The sequence below is a fragment of the Microtus ochrogaster genome, chromosome 21 (genome assembly GCF_000317375.1).
Source record: "Microtus ochrogaster isolate Prairie Vole_2 chromosome 21, MicOch1.0, whole genome shotgun sequence".
NCBI lineage: Eukaryota > Metazoa > Chordata > Mammalia > Rodentia > Cricetidae > Microtus > Microtus ochrogaster.
The window spans coordinates 10758821-10768325 of NC_022022.1; the positions used below are offsets into that span (position 1 = coordinate 10758821).

The following is a 9505-nucleotide window of genomic DNA, read 5'->3' on the forward strand; positions in this document are numbered from 1 at the left end:
TCAGTCTCCTAGGTAGCTAGGATTACAAACATGTACCACAGAACCTAGCATTCCATTTTCTTTATTGCTGTATACATTCCAACAATCAAACAGACAAGATGTTGAATAAAACTGAAGGTTTGATAATTTTGCTCTAATAATAATTAATGGTAGATAAATAGAAAAATAGAAAAGCTACATTTATTATATGCATAGAATATGGTAGCCACATACAAAAAGATAGTTGTGCAGGGAAGTAATCTCAGCACTTGGAGGCAGAGGCAGGCAGATCTCTTTGAGTTCTAGGCCAGCATGGTTTACATAGTGAGTTCCAGGACAGCCAGGTCTATGTAGAGATTGTATCTAAAAAAAAAAAAAAAAGGCTGGGTGGGTGGTGTTGTATACCTTTAATCCAGGGAGACAGGCAGGTCATCTCTGACTTCCAAATAGGCCTGGTCTACAGATCAAATTCCAGCACAGCCAGGGCTACACAAGAGAAACCGTTTGTCAAAAAAACAAAAACCAACCAACCAATAAGCAAAAACCAGTAAGACAGTCACTGAACCTGTATAAAGTACTTCTTTTACTAGCGGATTCTTATTATCTGAAACCTACTGATGTTTGCAGTATTCAGATTTAACCATCACACTCCTCTACTTCAATCAGATGAACAATCCGTTTTAGCGATTTCAGCCGGTTAAATATTTATTCAGACTGGCATACTACAAATATCTTCTGGTAATTGAAAAGGACAGTTACAATGGCTTGGAGAGTTTTTTGACTTTTTTCTTTTTGTTTTTTCCTTGAGACTGGGTTTCTCTGTGTAGCTCTGGCTGTCCTGGAACTAGCTCTGTAGTCCAGGCTGGACTCGAACTCAAGAGATTTGCCTGTTTTGCTTCTTGAGGGTTGGGACTGAAAGCGTACGCCACCCACTGCCTGGCTAGCCTTGCTCATTTTTGTCTGTTGCAAGCAATGTAGTTTCTATAAGACAAAAGGTCTCAGTTAAAATTTATAAATTACTTTGTTAAAAACTTGCCTCTAAACCAATGAAATCCATTCTAATGTAAGAGTTAGGAGACAGAATGTCCGGTGACTAAAGAGAAGCTGTGATTTGAGGACTCCCGGATTTTTGTTGAGGAAAAGTGAAATCCTTTTTTTCATGACATTCCCAGATATGCCCTCAGAACTGTTCCTGTTCAAGGTTTACTCGAGCCTTCCTGCCTAAAACATTCGGGCTCCCGAAGCCCAGAGACGCCTAAAGTCACTTGGCACTCCGCCCACAGCGTCCCAGCGGAATCAGTAAACGCCGAGATTGCTCCTGGCCGTACTCAGGAGTGAGACTATAAAAGAACAGTTACCATCTTGCTCGTGGATAAATGCTGGTCACTCGCTGGCGTCACTCAACCCTTGCGCGCAAGCGTACTGAGAGCACGCCCCCTACCTTCCCGTGCACGCGCTCGGAGCCTGCAACTCTCGCGAGAGAAGCGAGATTTATTCCTACGTACCGGGCCGTGCTGCTTATGGCGGCGCTGGAGAGGGGGCGCTGAGCTGTTGGGGTGAGTACGACCTCGGTGTCCAATGGGGGTTAGCAAGAAGCCAGATTAAGGACAGGTGAGGAGACCCTGACTAAGGGGTGAGACTTCTGAGTCAAGGTGGGCACTCTTGGAATTCCGGGTAGAGAAGCGCTCTGTGTGAGTTCCTATTCAGGCTTCCTCATTCGTCCCCGGTTCAACCGTCCGGGCCTCATGGCAGGCCCCGGAGGCTTGGTGAGGAGTTGAGGCCCGGAGACGCGCGTGGTTGTGGTGGTGGTAGTGGTTGTGACTGAAGTGGGGGGGGGGGGGAGCGAAAATGGAGGCTCCGGCCGCAGCCAAGATGGAGGCAGAGGGTGCGGGGCTTGAGCGCGGGGACTGCCGGGAGCTGTAGTCTGTCTTCTTCCCCCTCTGCGGCTTGGCTGGGAGAAAGGGAACTACAAGTCCCGGCGGGAGGGGCAAGGGGGTGGTGGCGCGGTCCTTTGTGTGCATTTGGAAGAGGCCGGGGCGAAGGGCCTACTTTCTTCAGGACCTTGTCTTTTTTGGCCGTCACTTGCTTTGGGGATATGACTACGACTACCAGAGCGCAGTGCGGCAGTGGCGCCTTCTTTGTGTGTGGGTCGAGACCCCTTTCCTTCTAGGGAAAGTGCTTAGGGACACCTCTTTTTCCCCAGCCGTATCTGACCCTAGCGCGACAGAACTGACATCTTTACTTATAGTCACTCACTGCTGTGTCTCCACTCCTAACTTTGCCCCTTGACATTTGAAAGGGGAGCGGGGTCCCAGTCTAGGCACGTGTCTCCTGCCGTTCTGTCTGGGGGCAAATGGCATGCGTTTTGAGAGTTCCGTGATGCTCTCCCTACATGGTGCAAGCGCTGGCCCACGTTGTGCAATGAACGGCTTGGCTTTGTCGTGTTTGCAGTTTTAGAACCCTAGTCGGAAATAAAATGGGAGGGTTTTTATCATTGACTGTTTGGGCAGTTCGAAATCTTACTGCTACGGCTCCTATGCTTTAAAAGAGTTTCTCTTAGCCGGGCGATGGTGGCGCACGCCTTTAATCCCAGCACTCGGGAGGCAGAGGCAGGCGGATCTCTGTGAGTTCGAGACCAACCTGGTCTACAGAGCTAGTTCCAGGACAGGCTCCAAAGCCACAGAGAAACCCTGTCTCCAAAAAAACCAAAAAAAAAAAAAGTTTCTCTTAGAAACACCTGTGTGGCTGGTCGCTAACTGGCCTCACAGGTGAGTAGTACTCCCTAAAACACACTCCCAACTCCAAAAAACAATTTGAAAATTATTAGGACACTTATTTTGCAACTAAAATGGGCAAAAAGATAGTGCTAGTTAAGCAGTTGAGGGGCAGGCAGAAAAGGACTAACGGTGGTAGTTGAATTTGGACAATTACATTCTGTTAGGCTACTGTGAACTTGAACTTGTAGTTCACAGAGCTGCCAAGTTTGTTTTTCTTTCGTTTATTGAGACAGGTTATGCAGTTCAAGCTGGCCTTGAACTATATAGTGTGCGCTGGCCTTGAACTGACTGTCCATCCTTCACCTCTGGACTGCTTGCTCTAACCTACTTTTTTAAAAAGTTCCAAATTATAGGGCATTAATTCAAGCTACCAAAATACTCGGTACACCCCCCCCCCCCCCCCCGTCTTTTTTTGAGATAGAGTCTGTGTACCTTGGCTGGCCTTATAATTCACTTTGTAGACCAGGCAGGCCTTGAAGTCAAAGATCTGCCTGTCTCTGCTAGGATTAATGGCATGCACCACCATGCCTGGTGCTCATTTTTATTTTGAGGTACTAGAATGCAAACTCAGTACTAAATTGAGTGGCAGTATAGTTGTTAATGTGGATAAGAGGATTAAGTATATAAGCAGTCGAACGCCCCCTGAGTCGGAAGATTTAGGTGATAACACACACCTTTGATCCCAGCACTTGGGAGGCAGAGACAGGCAGATCTCTTAAATTCAAGGCCAGCCTGGTTTACAAAGCTATAGACAGCTGTTTCAAGACAGACAAGGCTACACAGACTGTGTCTAGAAAAAAACTGAAGAAACAAAAACAAACAAAAAATTTAGATATAATATTTATCTTTGTTTCTTTTTAGTTTTAGAGCTGAAATAAAAAAAGTGGTAGGTTGATTTGTGCAGCTGCTCTGGATGTTTACCATCGAGATGAGTATTTATAGCAGCTGAGTTGAAAAGCAAAGTATTTGAAGTACAGAAGATAGGTTTTCTTGTTTTATAAGTAAGTTTTGACTTAAGTGTAACCTTTAAAGGTGTGGTTGAGAATTGTGATAAATTTCCAGCAAATGAAAATTGTGAAAACTGACTTTCTTTTACCCATTTTCTCCCCCCCCCAAGTAGCCCCTCAGTCATTCCTTTTTTATCTAGCATAAACCTTAGTTTTGACCTTTTTTGAAGTATAGTTCAGTGGCACTGAGTATATTCATATTGCTATGAGGGCTATACTTTTTACAATAAAGTAGATGGAAATTCCTTTTGGATGAATTTGAGTAGTAAAATAATTAGGACTGTGTTGCAAAGTCAAGTAGAAATGATGATATTTTGTAAGACACAATTGCTGAGCCTTTGAAGCTTTCTTTTCTAAAAACAAAAGAACCATTTTAAGATCTTTTGCTTAAACTTTGTTCCTGCACTTGGGAAGCTTAGAGAGGAGGATCTTGAGCCGGAAACCATCACAGGCTACATAGGGAGAGCTGTTCTCACAAAACAATGAATTCAGAACTTTCACAGTGGTTACAACTACAAGAACTTAGTTAATGGGAGTGAGTTACATGGTGAAACTGCTGTGTTGGGAGTGACTTGTGTTTCTCTTGGTTTGTGATTGTTTATTTAGGTTTTTCCAGACAGGGTTTCTCTGTAGCTTTGGAGCCTGTCCTGGAACTTGTTCTTGTAGACCAGGCTGGCCTCAAACTCACAGAAATCCGCCTGCCTCTGCCTCCCTAGTGCTGGGATTAAAGACGTGTTTTTCTTCTTGAATTTTATCAATCCGAGACAGGGTCTCATTGTAAACAAGTCTGGCCTCAATTCAGAGAGATCGGCCTGCTTCTATGAATATTAACATTTTGAATATAATTAAGTTATATAAGCTAAGATTTTTGTTTTTAACTTTATTTTGAGAAAATTATAAATTAAAAATGTATCAGATACTGGAGATATAGTTTAGTGTTTGACTGGTATGCTCAAAGTCCTGGGTTCAGTCCCTAGCACAGAGTAAAACTGAGTGTAGAGGCATAAGCCTGTAATGCCAGCACTTGGGAAGGAAGGCAGGAAAAAGAGTATTATAAGTTCAAGGTCATCTTGGGCTACGTGAGACACCATCTCAAACATAAGATGTAGCATTAAGTAAGTTTTTGTTGGATAATAATTTCTTCAGCTTCCCACCCTGACTGTTGAATTTAATAGCAGTTACATGCTAGATAATTTTAAGTGTCCTAGTATCCAGGTCATTAACAACTCAGCACAGTTGTTATTACTAAATATATACTAAAGGATAGTTGAATCAATATCAGGGTTTTAACCCTGTCTGTCCTGAAACTCTGTAGATCAGGCCGACCTCAAAGTCACAGAGATCTGCTTGCCTCTGCTTCCTGAATGCTGGGAATAAAGGCTTGCTCCACCATAAGACAGTTGGGCTTTTCAAGACAGGGTTTCCGTCTTGGAACCCACTCTGTAGACCAGGCTGGCCTTGATCTCAGATCCCCCTGCCTCTGTCCAAAAAGAGTCAGGTTCAAAGGCATGCAAAACCCTGCCCAACGATTTAGATTATGTTGTTTGATCTAAGGTTTATCATTAATCTTAGTTCCAAAATTTAAGGGAGTAGAGGTATAACTCAAGAGCAGAGCTTTTGCTTAGCACGAGTAAGATTGCGAGTTCAGTTCTCAACACCACAAAACACAGGAGGAAGAAAACAGGGTCAAAACAAATTAGAGCTTGTGTGCTTTATATGTGTTATATGCGATGTATTTGAAGTTAAAAGCAGCTAATGCATCACAGCTTTGAACTGTGAAGGCAAGGATTTTATTCATAATCACACCTAAGGAAAATGTTCTAAGTATGGGATTCAGTGAAATGTCTGGCCTTGGAGATTGTAACCAATTTGGATTTTTGTTTTTTCCTCTTAAAAGAGGTACTTCCTTCAAGAAGTGGGTTAGGAGATGCTCTACACACTGGTTTAGTCTTTTATTTTCATTTTCCCCAAGTATATACTGTCATATACTCATAGTAATTTGTCAAAATTATAAACTGAGTGGGCGCAGTGGCACAGTCTTTTAATCCCATCACTTGCGAAGCAGAGGGAGGCAGATCTCTGAGTTCTAGCTTCCTTTACCTAGTGAATTCCAGGCTAGCAAAGACTACATAATATTCTTGTTGCCAAAAAAAAATCTTTTGATATGTTTATTTTAGATGGATTTATTATCATATAGGTAAATTCCTTCAGCCTAGCCGGGCAGTGGTGGCGCAGGCCTTTAATCCCAGCACTCAGGAGGCAGAGGTAGGCGGATCTCTGAATTTGAGGCCAGCCTGGTCTGCAAGAGCAGAGAAACCCTGTCTTACAAAAAAAAAAAAAAAAATCCTTCAGCCTATATTAATTTCTGCTAAACCTTTGAGATAATACAGCTGCGGGAAATAATAGGACAGGTGTTGATTATTTTAAGGCAGATGTCATTCAGAAAGTTTTAGCCAAGCAGTGATGGCACACGCCTTTAATCCCAGCACTTGGGAGGCAGAGGCAGGCGGATCTCTGTGAGTTCAAGGCCAGCCTGGTCTACAAGAGCTAGTTCTACTACAGTGAAACCCTGTCTCGAAAAACCAAAAAAAAGTTAACTCCTAAAATAACATTGTATAATATCGATAAATAGTGCTACTTACTGTTTTCCTGTGGAACAATGGGGGAAAGAGTTGAATATTTATCCACAAATAGACTTTTCATTTGAGTCCTGCTCTTAAATGTCTAGCTTTGGAGGGATAAAGGGAGATGAATTTATTTTCAAAGCGTTAATGGTGTCAACACCACTGATGAATGATATTATTTGTAGTAGCTAGCTAATTTTATATAATGCTTGACCAATAAACTATGAGTTCTTCAGATTTAATTCTGTTACCTATAAATATTATAAACAAGAAGATACTATTTTATCTATTCAATTCTTGTAAGTTTGTGCTTAATATATACTACCTGGTCTTATTCAAGATGAGCTCTGCAGTGCTTCTGGGGTGTAGATTGTAGGAGCCTTTCATTATTAGTTATTGACATGATTTATCACCCTAGATTGAGTTAATTTAGTTCAAATTTAAAGACATTGTTTTTGAGACAGGGTTTCTCTGTGTATACCTGGCTGCCCTAGAACTCGATCTATAGACGAGGCTCTCTTTAAACTCAGATTTCATCTGTCTCTGCCTCCTAAGTGCTGAGCTTAAATGTGTGTGCCACTACCTTTAATTGTTTTTCTTTTTTTCCAGTAAAAAAAGTGATTTTGTTGAAGTTTGTTCATTTTTGCTTTGGAGTTTTAGTTGCTGACAATCATAACTAGGTATTCCCAACCCCTGCTGTAGTTTTTAAATTTGAAAAATTGTTTTATGAGGCTAGGCAGTGGTGACACCTTTTTTTAATTCCACCACCTGGGAGGCAGCCAGGTGGATCTCTGTGAGTTTGAGGTCAGCCTGGTCTACAGAGTGAGTTCCAGGAAACCCTGTCTCAAAAAAAACCTGTGTGTGTGTATGTATGGATGCTTTGTTTGAATGTATGTCTCTATACCATATGTGTGCCTCTTGCTCATAGAGTCTAAGAGAGAGTATAATTCCCTGGAACTGAAGTTATAAGTTATAGGTCATTGTGAGCCACTGTGTGTATGCTGGGAATAAATAGAACATGGATCCTCTGACCGGAACAACTGCTGGTAACTGTCTCATTGCCTTCCTCAAAAGTATTCCTAATTTTCAGTTTGGGGGTTCTATAATATATAAATAATCTTTTTGGTTTTTCAAGACAGAGTTTCTCTATGTAGTTTTGGAGCCTGTCCTGGAACTCACTTTGTAGACCAAGCTGGCCTTGAACCCACAGAGATCTGTCTTCCTTTGCCTCCCAAGTGCTGGGATTAAAGGTGTGCGCCACAACCATCTGGCTCTATAAATAATTATAAGGTGTTAAGATAAATCTGTATGCCAAATTTGCTTTTCTTCTGAAGATGAGATAATTTTTGATTGCATAATTAAGGCCTAATATTGTTAGAACTATTTTTACTTGAATTTTGAGGTCATTTTGTCTGTTGTGGGTTAGCTATCTTTTTGTTACTTTAATTGCTGCTGTAGTTAAGCAGCAGTGGGTTAAGTGCCTCTCAGAAAGAAATTTGAAATATAATTAGAAGAACAGGATGCATAAACATTGACATAAGCTTCAGAAATGATTTGGTACCAAAAAGATTGAAGGTACCCCTCGATTCTTCTGTTTTAGGGGAGAGTAAGGCTAAGAGGCAATGAATGGAGCTGAGACATAGCTCAGTGGTAGAATGACTAATGTGCCTAAAGGGCTAGATTCAGTCAATCCCCAGTACCTCTGGGAGAAAAAAGAGGAATGAAAGGCATAGATAGGTGTTGGCAGATGATGTGGGATATCCTTCTGTATATGTGTTGCTTTTGTTGGTTGATGAGTGAAGCTGTTTTGGCCAGTGGCTTGGCAGGGTACAGCCAGGCAGGAGATCCAGAGTTGTAGAGAGAGAGAGAGAGTGGGCTGAGTCAGGGAAACACCATGTAGCTGTCCTAGGAGACAAACACCTGAACCTTAGGCCACAGCCTCATGGTCATGCACAGATTAATAGAAATGGGTTAATTTAAGATATGAGAGTTAGTTAATAAGAAGCCTGAGCTAATAGGCCAAGTAGTATTTGAATTAATGTGTTTTCTGTGATTATTCAGGTCTGGGCAGCTAGAAAACGAAACACAGTCTATGACTATATAAACCTAGCATGTGGGGGTGAAAGCAGGAAAATAATGGCCATCTAGTGCTACATAGTGGGCTTCAGGCCAGACTTCATCCCTTCTCAGAGCAAAAGGTGAAACTCAGGAGATCATGTTTGGGGGGTTAAGGGGCACCTGCTGCTAAACCTAACCTGAGTTTGATCATATAACCCACATGTTGGGAGGAAAGCTGGCTTCTGGTTGTCTGACCTGTACTGCACGCACACACACATTCTCCCCACACAATGACAACCCCCTCCAGCAAATAAATGTATTAATTTTTGTTTGTTTGTATGAGACAGGGTCTCTGTATAGTCCTGGCTGTCCTGGAATTGTGGGCATGTCCCACCACATCCAGGTCACCTTACAGTAATTCTTTTCTTAATTAGTATATGTTGATTATGACTGTGCCAAGGTATAGGTATGGAGATCAGAAGACAACTTTGGGGGTTTTTTGTTCCATCACTTTTCTTTTTTGGAGGGGAGGTGTCGAACTAGTGTTTCTCTGTTGCTCTGACTGTCCTGGAACTTGCTCTGTAGACCAGGCTGGCCTGGAACTCAGAGATTTCGCCTGCCTCTGCCTTCCAAGTTCTGGGATTAAAAGCATGTATCACTACTGCCTGGCTCCATTCTCCTTTGTTGGGGCCCAGGGATTGGACTCAGGTTATCAAACTTTAGCACCAACTAAACTCTTACCAGCACCATCCTGGCACCATTCTTTCTTGTGGTAGTTTTCAAATGAAAGTATTATTTTAAGCCAGGTGGTGTCGCATGCTGTTAATCCCAGCACTCAGGAGGCAGAGACAGGTGGATCTCTGAGTTCTCAGCCAGCCTCATCTACAGATTGAGTTCCAGAATAGTCAGGGCTCCAGAGAAATCTGTCTCGAAAAATCAAAAATAAATAAAAATAAAAATAAAAGATCTTGCCGGGCGGTGGTGGCGCACGCCTGTAATCCCAGCACTTGGGAGGCAGAGGCAGGCGGATCTCTGTGAGTTCGAGGCCAGCCTGGTCTAC

The 9505-nt window shown here is 42.5% G+C and overlaps 1 protein-coding gene across 2 annotated transcripts in view; it reads left to right on the forward strand.

Annotated features, from left to right (window-relative positions):
• Positions 1-1383: 1383 nt before the first annotated feature.
• The window catches only part of Csde1 (cold shock domain containing E1), a 42098-nt gene continuing 33976 nt past the window's right edge, over positions 1384-9505 (forward strand). For both annotated transcript variants that reach the window (XM_005357128.3, XM_005357130.3), the window contains exon 1: positions 1384-1535. The gene's annotated coding sequence lies outside the window, so the exon portion shown is untranslated. The remainder of the gene's footprint in view (positions 1536-9505) is intronic.